Raw genomic sequence first — 12282 nt, 5'->3', positions numbered from 1 at the left:
CTGCAGTACCCATTTTGAAGCAAGGTACCATGGGATAGCTAGAAGGAGTTTGGGGGAAGCGAGGCCTCCGGACTGTATCCCCGGAAGGGAGGATACGTGCACGGCTTTTAGATGAGGCCTGGTCGGGTGCAGAGCAGTGCCGGGACGAGAAGTAGGCCGGGGCAGGGCGTGGCCGGGCTGCCAGGTGCGCTGCCCAGGTGATGGCGGCTCTTCGGGCGCGGCCGCCGCGCGCTTTTCGGTCTTTCGGCCCTCGGCGGCTCCCATCGCAGCTCCCGGGCGCGAAGCGGAGACGGCGACGACGGCCGTCTTTCCGCGCGGGCGCGCGGGCATGCGGACACCCACTCGGTCGGTCCTGGCACCCGGGCTCCCGGAAGCGGAAGGGGAGCGCGGTCCGGCCAGGAGGCTGAGGTGGCGCGGCGTGAGGTGGAGAGCGGCCGGCGCGGGAGCGGCGGGAGCAGCCGCGGGGGTGAGTGCTGGGCCGGCGCCCGCGGGGGTCCCCGCTGCCCAGCCGCGGCGGCTCCGGGTTCGCGCTGCACCTGCGGCCGCTCGGCGCCCGGGCTTCTGTGCGGAGCATCCTCGCCGGCAGCTGCGGGTGCAGGGCGGGCTCCCGCTGCGGTAGCTGGACCAGGGTAGTTACCCCAGATCTCCAGGTTCGCGCCTGCCGCCGCAGTCCCCTCCCTGCACCCGCCCGGGGCCCTGGTGTGACCGAGCCTTCCATTCATTCTGAGGTCGCTAGTGCGACGCCGCAGAGCGACCGGCTGGAGAAGCGGCGCGTTGATTGACCTTCTTCCTCTGTCTCAGCTGCACGGATGGTTTTGAGAAAATGGCTTTTTGCATAGTAGCGCTTGGCGCTTGTTACGGTTCTCTGTAATCGCTAGCTGGATTTAAACTGGAGTGACTCTTTAATAATTGTGGTCTTTCTCGAGCTATATTTGGGTCACATTTTTCAGATCCCTTGTGAGTCAGTAGAGGAGGTCTGTATCTCCAGGGCTAAGAGGACCTGGCCAATTATTACCTGAAAATATTGCAATGTAGCAGTCAATAAAAGTACAAGAGAAGGGTAAAAAAATCAAGGTCATTGTGGGTGGGTCATAAATCATAGAGTAAAGGTACTGTCCAAAATAATGACAAATAAGGATAATTAAGTGTAAGTTAAAAAAGACTTGTCAAATGGGTCCTCCGCCCACTGCTAATATGTGCGCCCAAAAAATTCACTACCTACTTTGTGGTAAAAGGTAATAATAGTAGTTAACATTTGATGACTGCTTAGTCTGTGCCATTCCTAGATGAAAGAGCCTTTGGTGCAGTATCTCATGAAGTTCTTCCAGTCTTTAGATTCATTTCAAAGATACAGTTCAGAGAGGTGCTCTTTTTTCCGTAGTTCATCTCATAATAGTAAGATTTTTGAAGAAGATATGAGGTGTGAAATCAATTGGAAAGACCCAAATGAGATTTGGGGTGGTAGAAAGAAAAGCCAAATCCCCCCAGTTCTGCGATATCATGGGTACATCATCGACCTATGACCCCATTCATTTTCTTATGCATACAGCTAGGTGGTCAGACTAAACTTTTAAAAATCATTTTTAAAGCTGTCCCTGTTTGTTTGGCAAATACCATGCTTTTAAACAATTTAAGAGCTTTTAACATGGTGAAGGTGCATTTAAACTCCAGAATTCATTTTGGATATAAAAAACAATAGAATTGTATTAGATGTCTTCAAAGTGTTGAGATTTCTGTTAAACTCAACATACTTTAGTTGAGTTTAAATAGTTGGAATGAATAAAATAGTATGTATTTAAGAGAAACTGATGAGAATTGTGTCTGCATATCTATGGGATAGTTTATTTAATAAAAAATGTAAACATTTAAAGTGCATACACATCAACTTAATAGGTAGGGTGCAGACAAAAATAGTGGATTGTAACATTTTTTACATTTGCCCACTGCCTGATTTTTCTAAGCATCGCATGTGATTCAAAATCTGTGAGGATGCACATGAGCTAGTAGAGAAACTGAGAGCTCTGTAATGTCTTCGTGGAGCTGTTATAAAGAGTGAACCAACGAAAATTTTTTCAGCATAGTATGTTACATGGTGGCAGTATCAGTCTTGCCAGAGAAGGCAAAGGAATGAAGACGTTTTATATTTAGCAAAATATTAGGGCTTAGATTCAGCTTTTCAAATGTGCTAGAAATAAAAGTATCACATCTAGTAGAGTAATTGATGTATAAGTACCTCTTACTAAAGTTGAAAATGAAGTATGTAGAATCAATAAAAAAGTACAGGTGAGGGACTGGGGATATGTACATATATATCATGATCCTGGTAGAGTGTGTGTGTGTGTGTGTGTGTGTGTGTGTGTGTGAGAGAGTGTGTGTGTGTATGTTTGTAGGTCATTGGTGGTAGAGTCTTGCCTGGGATGTGCAAGGCCCTGGGTTTGATGACCACTGGCACTGGGGAAAAAAGAAAGGAAAGGGGGAAAGCCATGAGTGAGTAGGAAGATGCCAGCCTCTCATCTTGTCAGAATTCAGATTGTTTGGTTCAGAATCCCTGATAAGTCGAATCAGTTAGTTGAATAGGCAGATTTTTCATATGGGAAGCAGCTGACCCAAAACACCTTAGTATAATGGTAGTTTATATACTTGTTTCCTGGTTTACATCTGCAAATTGTGTCATTTTTGGGTGAGTCTTTGTGTTTTAGGCCTCTTTTTCCTCTGTGCTCAGCTCAGCTTAACCTTCCCAGTTTTCAGAAGCCAAATAGTTACCTGCTGTCTTCACACAACTGTTGCCTCTCCCCTACTGGATTAGATAAAAATTAGTATTTTGCCATTCACTGGTTACTTCTAACTCACCCATTTTCTACTTTGAAGTTTTTTTCTCTGTGGTTGTAGAAGGAATAAGCTTTCTCCATCTTACAGAATTTTCAGCGGAAGAAGCAGGCAAGGAAAGCCTTTTCTTTTAGTGCTAGTGTGCTTGCTTCATGCCCGTTTTGGTGAATTCTGCTGTGTGAAGGGACCTAATTTAGCCTCCTTTTCTTCCAGGGTGCCTTGGTCCAGTGGGCACTAGGAGGTCAGCAGCTGCTTGGCTTTCCGACTTGGAGGAACATGGCTGCTTTGCACCAGGAAAGCCTTGGCCTCCTCACTGCTGTCTTTGACTGTATCTGAGAGTTTTTCCTTATGCTATGCTTGGAGCATAGGTAGGGCTTCCCCCTACCTGACATTTAATGTTGCTTTTTCTGTCCTCCTCCTTGTGCTCCTATGTTCCTAAATAAAAATTCCCACAGAAATTTTTACCAATCAAAACAGTGTTTGGTATTGGTAGTCTGTAGTTGATGTCCTACGTCTTCTGAGTTATTTTTCTGCCGAAGAGTCTGCGGAATCGTCACTATAGGGTAGTGTTGTTAATGGAGGTGCATGGTTTATATTTATTCTTCACTCATGACTCGGGTATCCAGAAGAACAAATGTATCTGAAAAGCAACAGCTCTGTTCAGGTCTCCCCAGAAGGCTATGGCTGAGACTTGTTCCACAGAGTGGGTTCAACCATTGGTAGTGCTGGGTGTCATGCTTGGATGCTGCCGCGTGCCCACATTTCTTTCAAACTCTTTGGAGAACTGGGCTTCAGAATGCCTTGCTTTAATTGTTCATTAGCTTCTGAAATCAAGTGCTTCTTTGCTTCCACACTTTATTCTTTTATATATGTATACTTTTTTTTTTTGGTCTTTTTTGAGACAGGGTCTCTCTATAGCCCCAGCTGGCCTGTAGCTCACTATGTAGACCAGGCTGGCCTTGAACTCACAGAAATCCCCCTGCCTCTGCCTCCCAAGTACTGGGATTAAAGGCGTGTGCCACCACACCTGGCCATAAATATTTTGTGTATTGCCTGCATGTAGGTAAGTGCACCCATGTGCAATGCCTGCGGAGGACAGAAGAGGCTGTCAGATCCCTGGAAACTGGAGTTATGGACAGTTGTTAGCTGCTATGTGGGTGCTGGGATTCGAACCCGGTTCTTCTTCAAGAACAGCCACTGTTCTTAACCACTGAGCCATCTCTCCAGCCCCACACTTTGTTGTTTAGTTTGACATCCTACTTTGTTCTTGAGATTTAGAGTAGGTGCTTTAGTTCAGTCACTATTTTAGATCAAACCTCTAGTTTTGGTTTTCTGCTTGAAAATGCACCACGCATCATGGAGACTGCAGCCCCCACACTTGTAGGATAACAGTGCAGTGGAAGGACTGCAGTAGCTGAAGGTGTTCTGACATCGTACTGCTTTTGTGTGAATGAGTGTGCATGTGTGTACATGTGTGTTTGCCATAGAGCACACATGTAGGTGAGAGGCTAAGTGTGAGTCAGTTCTCTCCTTCCAAAACGTGGGTCCCAGGTATGGAACTCCAGCCTAACCAGGCTTGATGGCTGTTGCCTTTACTGACTGAGACATCTGTCACTGAAGCCCTTTTCTTACAAGTAGTTCACAGGCTTTGGTTTTAGACAAAGTAGAAAATAAATGAATGTCTAAATTTTAGTACCACTTTGTTGTTACTGCTGTTTTTAAAATGCTTTTATTGATTCATTGACAATTTCATGCAATGTGTTTTGATCATATTTATAGACACCCTCCCCCATCTACCTTACCCTCCCCCAACTTCATGTCCTTTATTGTTATATTTCTCTTTTTAAAGGAGTACTGAGTCAAGCTACCAGGCGTCACACCCTTAAAGAAAACCGACTCTGTCCTCAGCAGCTGTCAGTTGGCAGTAGACCCTTAGCTGGGGTTGGTGCTTCTCCCATCTCCCCCTCCATGCTGGGTTTTTGTCTGGCCTGGCTTGCACAGGTCTTGTGCATGCCGTCACAAATTCTGTGGTTTCACATGTTAGCACCACTTTTAATAATGGGATGATGGGAATCAGGAGTTCTTTTATTTGCGAATTGCTAAAGTTAGAAGTAAAACTCAACTATAAATATGCCTCCCTTCCCCCACTTCCCTTTACAGTTACTGTGTGGGCAGTGATGTTTCCTTGTTAGGCAGCTTCTCATTTAAGTATGACAGCAGTCCTGTATTATTATCTTCATTTTTCAGAGTCCTAGTGAAGCCTGGAAAGCAAAAAGAGACTGACCATAGCTCTCCCATTGTAGTGACCGTACAAGAGTTATATCTACTTTGTTGCTAATCAAGCTACATATCTGTGATATTTTAAAAATTGAATTAGCTCAGGGCCAGCTTGGTGGCACATGCCTTTAAACCCAAGCACTTAGGGGGCAAAGGCAGGTGGATCTCTGTGATCAAGGCCAACCTGGTCTACATAGTGAGTTCCAGGTCAGCTGGGGCCACAGGGAGACCCTGTCTCAAAAAAGACAAATAAATAAATAAATAATAAATAAATAAATAAATAAATAAATAAATATTGAATTAGCTCATTGGGTAGTTACTAAAATCAGCTAGAGCTGATGTTTTAAACTTAGCTTCCATGATCAACCAGTTTTTAGATCAAAAGTCAAGTAGCTTTAAGGGCACATTTAAAGATACACAACTGCAACTTTGTTTTTTATTGTAGTGTGTTTGAAAAATTAACTGGTGAGTTGTTTGTAATTTCTCAGACTTACAATGGTAAAAATGTTTAATGACATTTTATAGTGCTGAAGCACTGGAATATTGTTATCCCCTGAACTTTTGGATTTGGGGCTTAATGTAGTTCTGTCCCACAAAAATGATGTTTGATCCCACAGTGGTAGTGGGGTATCACTAGCTCTGAAGTGTTCACCCCTTTTTGGCTACTGTGTCTGTGATATAGCTCTGAAAACTGTAATGTGAAGTGAAAATTTTCTTGATTTGGAGTCAGCCACTGGGATGTGACTCAGGGATGACTAGCCTGTGCTGTCACTTTATCATGTGACTGGCAGAAGCTGCTAGGAAGCTGCCCAGCGTCTAGGCCTCCACAGTGTGACCGACTTTGGCCGTGTTTCAAAACACTGTTGACTACATTTAATTCTGTTTGACTTCTTTTCTGGAAAGAGGCACTTATTTACCATTGTGGTAGCAGCTCCTCAATTTTGTCATACCATATCTTATCCCTAAGAAGTAGGGTGCAACTGAGACCTCTTTGAATTAGGTTAAAAAGTTAGTAGGGGGCTGGAGAGATGGCTCAGTGGTTGAGAGCACTGGCTGCTCTTGTAAAGGACCTGGGTTCAGTTCCCAGCACTCACATGGCAGCTAACAACCATCCATAACTCAGTTCCGAGACCTTGTCTTAAAAAAAAAGAAAAGAAAAATAGGCTGGAGAAATGGCTCAGTGGTTACGAGCACTGACAGCTCTTGCAGAGAACCCAGTTTCAGTTCCCAGCATCCACATGGCAGCTAACAGTTGTCCTTAACTCAATTCCAGGGTATCCGACACCCTCTTTTGACCTCTGTGGGCATTGCACGGCATGGGTGCGCGTACATATATGCAAGCAATCATAAAATAAAAATAATAATTTTTTTTTTGTCTTTTTGAGACAGGGTCTCCCTGTAGTCCCAGCTGACCTGAACTCACTATGTAGACCAGGCTGGCCTTGAACTCACAAAGATTCACCTGCCTTTGCCTCCCAAGAGCTGGGACTAAAGGCATGCACCACCACGCTGGCCAAAAAGTTATTTTTTAAAAGGTAGTAGGAAGAAATGACATTTTTCAGTCTGATAATTATGACCATACTAAAACCTGGCCCCGGAAAAAAATACTGGTTTCTTTTTTGTTGTTGTTATTGTTTGTATCCCTAAATTTATTGGGGATGGAAATGCAGAGATGATGATTTTGATATATTTTTATATCTTCTGTGTGTAGCAACTTACGGTGGCTGTGTTTGCAGCAGCGTGCTTAACACACCCATAACTTGCCTTTCTCTTGGAGAATGGAATCGTCTTCACCTAGCTCCCATGTCAAGCATTTGGAAGCTGTCCTTGAGTATACTTTTGATTCATTGCTTCACTGATGAATGGTCCTATCAGTTTAATCATTAAGCTATAAAAGATGGTCATGCTGGTGCATGCTTGGAATTCCAGCAGTTGGAAGGATTAGACAGGAGGATTGTGAAGAGTAGAGGCTAGCCTGGGCTATATAAGATGATCATGTCTCAAAAGAACCAATAAATAAATACACAAAGTAAGATAGTAAAAATGAGAGAAAACTTTCTGTAGATGTGCCTTTTATTATGCCTTCTGTCTTCCTAAACACACACACCCTTCACCCCCCTTTTAGACTAGTGTTTTGAGGGTGCTTACCATGCATCCTCATCATTTCATGCCTAGGCAGCAGCTTCATGTGAGGAGTTGATCTCAGTGCTTCTCCATCCACCCAAGTCTAGTTTTAAGATTGCCACTCTTCTCCAAGTGTGAATTTGACCTTGGGATTTGTTCCCTAGCATCCCGTGTGCTGGTATCCTTATAGCTTGTGGTAGATTCCTGCCCCTTTGCCCTCTACTTTAGTGTTTCTTACATAGTATCATTGTCTCTTTGCTTGTCTGCCTCCATTGAGAAGAGCGTTTCCCTTTTCATCTGTGCCCTGTGCCAAACAGTAGTGTATAATGAGTAAATAAGTGCTGGTAAATAAAGAAGTGAATTGGTATATCCTATGTCAAAGTCTTTATAATATTATCTTTGTAAATTTGAACCACAGGAATTCACCTTTGTTGATGACTTTCATAATGGTCTTGTTACAGGAGGAGAACTTTTTTCTTAAAACACTTTGAACTTAAACATCTATTTTAAACTCACTATCCTGCTCCTCTGTAGTGATTGGCTACCTCCAGCTTGACATTTGGATGGACATTATACTGCATTTTCACAAGCAATCTCAGAAAGTGCTGTGATTCTGTGATCTGTGGCTGAGGAAGTGCAGAGAAGCCCAGTTGTGGGACACATTCTTGTGTGGTTTTGTGGGAATTGGGTGACTTCAAAAGAGAGCTTCTGGGAATGGTGGTCAGTGCTGATCCCGGGTAGATGGGTGGGATACGAGCTCAGAGTCAGGTGAGGGGTCATTTTGTTTCTCAATTTAAACTTTTGGTTATTGGCATTTTTCACAGATTTAAGTGTTTGCTGTTTTTAGCTTTGTGAGAGATTGTTATTTGCTCAACTGTTAATAGATACTCATGGAGGACTGTTACTGAAGAGAGGTCCATTTGGTGGAATAAGTGATTTAAAGAATAAATAGAAGAATGAGTCCAGAAGATAACACTTATAAATGCAAGTACCAGAAAAATCACAGCTCATCTCCGTGAATTTGCAGTGGTAAGTTGGTATTTGATTTTACATGGGAATGTGTTTAATTTCTGTGACTTAGTGTGTGCTTGGAGTCTGGTGTTTAGATCCTTAATTGTTCATTAGCAAATGTAGTTAATTTATGCTTATTTAAACTTATCATATTAAATTTTACTGAACTTTTCTTACAACAGATTTTCCCATTAAAACCCTTTCACCTTTGTAAATCACGAATCTTAATGGGTCGCACAGGCCTTCCTGCACTGCATTTCTCAGTTCATTTTAAGTGAGAAAGAGGGTCTCAAATTTAACGTTTGTTTGCAGGATTATAGGTGCCTGTCCCTCGGGCTATTTCTATCTTTCAGTTAGTTGAAAAGAATTTAGAATTACATGTACTTATTGATACATTTGGAAGAACATGTTCATTTTTGCATGTACTTCAAAAGCCTTCCTCTCACTGCTCATCCTCTTCAGTCATGTTGTGTACGGTCCGCAGAATGATCTGTGGTAGCCATGCCTGTAGTCTAGAATGACTGAGCTTATTAAGTATAGTAAGCAAAGGCAAAGGAATGCTTATCAAGTAGCAGATAGATAGAGGCAGCAAATAACAAAACATCCTCAAATTGGGAATGTCGGCATCCAGCCTGACAGGATGAGAGCCTGACAGAGAGCAGACAGGGTAGCATCGTCAGACTGGGGCTTGCAGCTTCCAGCAGGGATGACTGGGGAAGCTGAGGCCATCCCGGGGTTCTAGCTGAGCTTTCTCTGTGTGGATGAGCTTCTATGGCTGGGCTTCTTGCTTCCATTCCTGTTGCAGGCATTTTATACTGTGGGACAAACAGTAGAAAACTATTGGAAATGGTTTCTTTTTAGCTGTGCTCAAGGATACTGCTTTTACGTTGGGCTGTTTGGCTGTTCTCTTTCCTCCCTGTCACAGAGTTGTGGGAGGCAGCCCAGCCCGGGACAAGGGGTTTGGAGGATACGTGTCATAAATATGCTTAGGTCAGGAATGGTGGTGAGGGAACACAGCCCTGCTTCCAAGCCAGCTTCTCAGTGAGCCCAACAGAACGTGACAGTTTGCCAAGATAAGGCACATTATTATGGAATAACCACTGTTCACATGTTGGTTGCTGTGTTTTCTCCAGGCTTCTTTTTCTATATTCTGTGTAGAAATTACTTATACATACTTTTTTCTTTAAAAAATACTTTATTAAGTTTTCTTATTTTATGTGTATGAGTGTGTTGATTGTTGCATGTAAGTGCACCCATGTTATGCAATGCCCATGGAGGTCAGAAGAAGGTATTGGTCCCCTGGAATTGGAGTTATAACGGTTGTTAGCCACTATGTGGGTGCTGGGAACTGAACCTCGGTCCTCTGCAAGAGCAGCCAGTGCTCTTAACCACTCCAGCCCCATACATACTTTTTTCAAACAAACAAAAAGTGTTATACATACTGTTCTGTAACTTGCTGCCCCCAGCATTTAATCTTGACAAATTTCAAACAGCAGTATGGAAATAAATTTTGTAGTGTAACACCTGAATGCTCTCATGTACCCGTAACTAATGTCTTCTTCAATAGACATATCACTAGCTAGAGTTCAGTATTGGTTTACTGTTTAGACCTTTTAAAGGTTAATTTATATGCCATGAAACATGTCAGTCTTAAGCGTACATTTATGAGTTTTGATTAAGTGTTTGATAAAACTTAATATGGTGCCATACTTTCATGATTACCAAGAGTGCTGTGTCCATGCACACCCCATTATGCATGTCTGCCTGTTCATTCTCCTGTACTTTTGTAGATACAGACATAAAACTACTATGTAAAAAGGCTTTCACATTTTATAAAATATTTTATTATTTTTATTGCATGTGTATGAGTGTATTGCCTGCATGTATGTAGGTGCATCCATGTGGTGCAAAGCCAGAGGAGGCCAGAAGAAGGCATCGGATTCCCTGGAACTGAAGTTGCAGACGGTTGTTACTCGCCATGTGGGTGCTGAGAATCAAACTTGAGTTCTGCAAGAACAGCTAGTGCTCTTAACTTCCGAGCCATCTCTCCAGCCCCGCTTTCACATTTTGGTAGGCCAAAGTGCCCTCCCAAGATGACTGTGTGACTGTATCAGTTTATGTGCAGGTCAGTGCATGAGAGTGCTGTTTCTCTTGTGCCCTCTCAACAATGGATAGATAGCATCTGTTCAAAAGTTTTTCTAATAGGTTACATGAAAACAAACCTAGTTATTTCATGCTTTCTATTAGATTTCTTTATGTTTGTGAGTTGCTTTTTATGTATGTACTTTGTGTGCTTCTTACCAATCACATAGTATAATATTTTCCAGAGATGCTGTGCTTTTAGTTTTCTTTTTGGTGTATTTTAATTTTTATATGGTCAGTCAGGGTTCTCCAGGTTTTGCTTGTGAAGGCCACCCTTCTTCCAAGCTTTTACACTTACTATTTTCTTCCAAAGTTTGTTTTTTATTGAAAATTGGAAGAGAAAGAGAAATCATTATGAACTGAAGTGCCAGGAAAAATTTTGTATGAAAAGTGAGATTCAAATTAGCTTTGAGTTATGCATTGACTTTACAGAGTCTGCAGAACAGTAAGGACTTCTCAGACAGGAGGGGTGACGATGGCACACGTTCCTTGTGCCCGGGAATAGCGATGAAACCAAAGTGGCCGGTCAGAGAACCAAGTTCAGAAATTCGTGCTTGAGTACACTTCTGGTTAGCTACTTTGGCCAATCTTGTTTATTTTCTAAAATATTCATTCTGATGTTACAGTATTCTGTCACACAGTGGTTTCTTTATCATTTTCTCTCCTTGGTGACTTGAACATTTTTCCTGAGGTGGGGAAGCAAGAGTTGCCTGAAATGGTAAGAAAGGAAAGGTTCGGAGTAATTGAACATCGTAACTATTTCCTCAGGACAGTTTACTACAGTTGAATTACAATTTCTTTAAGACTAGTTTATGCTGTAGTAATTTACATCAATATGAAGTTAGTCACCATACCCAAGTATAGTTACCAGGTAGCAATCTTTAAAAATGTTGACGTACCAGTGTGTCCACTAGTCACTTCAAAGTTTGACTATGAGCTCATCATTTAATGCACAAATTAGTATGTTGGGATCTCCAGCTAATGAAAGTATCTTACACATGCCGCCCTTCAGCTGGAGCACAGCACTGTTCAGTTGGGTTGTTGCTCGGGATGTGTAAGGTTGTGTAATAGTTTCTGTTCAGCCGTCAGCCACACCTGTGGATGTTAGCTGAGTGGACTGAGCACGCCACTCTGCCAGCTGCACGGCTGTGGTTGGCTGTAATCTCGTGTGAAGTACTTAGAAGACCACTGTTTTCCTTTCTGCAGCCTACTGTAAGGATTATGCAGTGCTAGTTTTTACTAAGCAGGTATTTATTTTCAATATTCAACTTTCTGTTCCTTGTTTAATTTTGGGGGGCTCACTTTTTCTTGGGGGTGTTTGTCCTTTTAGCATTTGCTATCTATATATGTTTTCATTCAGGGAAATAGACCTATCTTAAATGATTTTTGTCACATGATTTTCTGTTGCGAGAGATCGAGATCTTTTAATTAGAAAAAGATTGTTGTTTTCTGGCAAAAGGAATTAAAAATAGAGTTCAAAAGATGAATATTTGATTGTTTTCTCACTTGTTTAGCAGTCTTGTCTTTTGCTTTCTAATGTTAATAAAATTAGAAATGAGCCATGAAATTACTACAGCCTGTGTAATGATTGGCATTCTATTTTTGTCCTAAGTAGAACCAAAGCACTGTAAGATAGAAAGTAAATGAAGTTAATATTATCAGATCTGTTGTGAGACAGAGCCTCTGTCATGTTTTATAGCTCTTGATAGTTAGCAAGGCTGTAAAAATGTTAACGTTACATTTGAAGCCAGCCTGGGCTACATACCAAGACCCTTTCTCAACTTCCCAACCTCTTAAATTGACATTCTTTGGAATGTTTCTCTTTTCAGCTGTGTAGGTTTCTTACCAATTATATCTGAGCTCCTTCAGTTTTATAAATAATGATTCCTAGAAAATTATGCT

The 12282-nt window shown here is 42.2% G+C and overlaps 1 protein-coding gene across 2 annotated transcripts in view; it reads left to right on the top strand.

The window, feature by feature from the left end:
- The first annotated feature begins 316 nt into the window (after positions 1 to 316).
- Positions 317 to 12282, top strand: part of Zdhhc21 (zinc finger DHHC-type containing 21) — a 62892-nt gene continuing 50926 nt past the window's right edge. The window contains exons 1-2 of one of the 2 annotated variants that reach the window (XM_008848835.3): positions 317 to 466; positions 8112 to 8256. The gene's annotated coding sequence lies outside the window, so the exon portion shown is untranslated. Of the gene's footprint in view, positions 467 to 8111; positions 8257 to 10204; positions 10364 to 12282 lie in introns of those variants that run through there. The other variant, XM_008848836.3, reaches the window with a different exon arrangement.

The sequence above is a fragment of the Nannospalax galili genome, unplaced genomic scaffold, assembly GCF_000622305.1.
Source record: "Nannospalax galili isolate Female #2095 unplaced genomic scaffold, S.galili_v1.0 scaffold663, whole genome shotgun sequence".
Taxonomy (NCBI): domain Eukaryota; kingdom Metazoa; phylum Chordata; class Mammalia; order Rodentia; family Spalacidae; genus Nannospalax; species Nannospalax galili.
This window is presented reverse-complemented; position numbering and strand designations above follow the sequence as displayed.